This window comes from Benincasa hispida, chromosome 11, assembly GCF_027475165.1.
Source record: "Benincasa hispida cultivar pf3 chromosome 11, pf3_genome.v1.1, whole genome shotgun sequence".
Classification (NCBI taxonomy): domain Eukaryota; kingdom Viridiplantae; phylum Streptophyta; class Magnoliopsida; order Cucurbitales; family Cucurbitaceae; genus Benincasa; species Benincasa hispida.
In genome coordinates this window covers 77,359,622-77,362,477 of record NC_143488.1, presented here as the reverse complement: position 1 = coordinate 77,362,477, position 2,856 = coordinate 77,359,622, and the positions used below count along the sequence as shown (strand labels likewise).

The 2,856-nt window shown below is 46.6% G+C and overlaps 1 pseudogene; it reads left to right on the top strand.

Annotated features, from left to right (window-relative positions):
• Positions 1 to 612, top strand: LOC150032913 (uncharacterized; annotated as a pseudogene).
• The last annotated feature ends 2,244 nt before the right edge of the window (positions 613 to 2,856 follow it).

Sequence of the window (2,856 nt, the reverse complement as noted above, 5' to 3'; positions counted from 1 at the left end):
ATGGCAGGACAGCCTGCCCAGACTCAGGCTCAAGAGGAACCGGTGCCACCCGAGCCGTTACGACAAACCTGCCCGCAGGACAATGACACACAGAGCTTATCTCTCGAGGCCAAACATTTAAGGGATTTTCGGAAGTATGGCCCTCGCCCCTTTGATGGATCGTTAGGAGACCCCACCAAGGCAGAATTGTGGTTGTCATCCATTGAGACAATTTTTCGTTTTATGAGGTGCGAGGAAGAACATAAACTGGAATGTGCAGTCTTCATGCTGACTGGTAACGCGTCAATCTGGTGGCGTTCGACAGAAAAGATGATCGATATCAGAGGTGACCTTGCAACCTGGGAACAGTTCAAGGAACGTTTTTATGAGAAGTACTTTTCGGCCAACACCCGATACAATAAGCAGGCAGAATTCTTGAACCTGAAGTAGGGCGTTATGTCAGTGGAGGAGTACGAGAAAGAATTTGATAAGCTGTCTCAGTTTGCTCCTGAGCAAGTGGCCACCGAGGCAGCGAGGACCGAGAGATTTATCCAGGGCCTGAGGAGCAGGTTGCGAGGGATGGTGCATGCCTTGGATCTCAAGACTTATGCTGCGGCACTGCGAGCTGTGTGAGGATTGATGCTGACTCCTAGGGGGGAGAGGAATACAGGAGGTCACTCGGGATTGGAACCTCCGCAGGGCAGAAAAGGAAGGCTGAGCACGGGACTCTTGAACATCAGCAGAGGGGTCAGAACACTGTGCATGTTCCACATCAGTAGGGACAACAGAGTACCCAAGCTGGGAATGGCAGGGAGGATAGATCGATATGCACCACTTGCGGTAAGCAACACTGGGGACGTTGTTTAGCCGGCTCTGGGAATTGTTTCCGATGTGGTCAGAAGGGACATATGGCAGATAGATGCCCAAGGAAGAATGCGCTTGAGCACAGAAGCTAGCCCGTAGGATCATTCCAGGGAGGCCCGAACCGCCAGCAACAGTAGGGAAAGGTATTTTCTACCACTCGGCATGAGGCCGAGAAGTCAAGCACCGTGGTGACAGGTACACTTCCCATTTTGGGACACCATGCTCTTGTTTTATTTTACTTTGGTTCTTTGCACTCGTTTATATCTGCTATATTTGTGAGACACGCCATGTTAGACTCAGAATCGTTGCAATTTGCATTGTCTCTTTCCACTCCATCGGGAGAGATTATGTTAGCTACAGAAAAGATAAAGGCATGTTAGGTAGAGGTAGCCAACCGTACATTAGATGTAACCCTGATAATTTTAGATATGCGCGATTTTGATGTTATATTAGGCATGAATTGGTTAGCTGCTAACCATGCTAGCATAGATTGTTCTCGTAAGGAAGTTATCTTTAAACTTCCTACAGGAGCCAGTTTCAAGTTTAAAAGGGTTGGGACTGTAGTCCTACCCAAGGTGATATCCGCATTGAAGGCCAATAGGCTATTCGACCAAGGAGTCTGAGGCTTTATGACTAGTGTAGTAAAAACAAGGAAGAATGAAGTTACCTTGACTTCAAAGCCAGTAGTGAAGGATTTTCCAGATATGTTTCAGAAGACCTTCCCGGATTGCCCCCGCAGCGGGAGATAGATTTTGCTATTGAATTAGAGCCAGGCACAACCCTATTTCGAGGGCCTTGTACAGGATGGCCCCGACAAAGTTGAAGGAATTAAAGGTCCAATTGCAGGAGTTGTTGGACAAGGGTTTCATTCGTCCTAGCGTGTCACCATGGGGTGCACCCATTTTGTTCGTGAAAAAGAAGAATGGATCGTTACGTCTATGCATTGACTGCAGAGAGTTGAACAAGGTGACCGTCAAGAACAAATATCCCCTTCCCAGGATCGATGATTTGTTTAACCAGTTACAGGGAGCTACGGTGTTCTCTAAGATTGACCTCCGGTCAGGGTACCACTAGCTGAGGATAAAGGACAGTGACATACCCAAGACAACCTTTCGTTCGAGGTATGGACATTATGAATTCATAGTGATGTCATTCGGCCTATCGAATGTACCAGCAGTGTTCTGGATCTGATGAATAAGGTGTTCAAGGAATTCCTCAACACCTTCGTTATTATTTTTATTGATGATATTTTGATTTATTCTAAGACAGAGGCCGAGCATGGGGAGCATTTGTGGAGAGTTTTAGAGGCATTGAGGGCCAATAAGCTATATGCTAAGTTTTCTAAATGTGAATTTGGTTGAAGCAGGTGTCTTTTCTAAGGCATGAGGTATCCAAGGAAGGTGTCTCAGTGGATCCTGCAAAGGTGGAGGTAGTTACGGGTTAGGCTCGTCCAACCACGGTCAGTGAGGTACGCAGCTTCCTGGGGTTAGCAGGCTACTACAGACGGTTTGTGAAGGATTTCTCTCGCATAGCCGTCTCATTAACTCAGTTGAACCGGAAGGGGGCAACATTTGTTTGGAATGAGGCTTGTGAAAGCAGTTTCCAGGACCTCAAGCAGAGGCTGGTTTCAGACCCAATTCTCACAGTATCGGACGGATCAGGTGGTTTCGTCATTTTCAGTGATGCATCCAAGAAGGGGTTGGGATGCGTATTGATGCAGCATGGTAGAGTAGTTGCTTACGCTTCACGTTAGCTGAAGAAGCACAAACAGAATTATCCCACGCATGACTTAGAGTTAGTAGCAGTGGTTTTTGCTCTCAAGATCTGGAGACATTACTTGTATGGAGAATAGATACAGATTTTCACCGACCACAAGAGTTTGAAGTACTTTTTCACTCAAAAGGAGCTAAACATGAGGCAACGAAGGTGGTTGAAACTAGTAAAGGATTATGACTGTGAAATTTTGTACCACCGGGGAAAGCAAACGTAGTGGTAGATGCTTTAAGCAAAAAG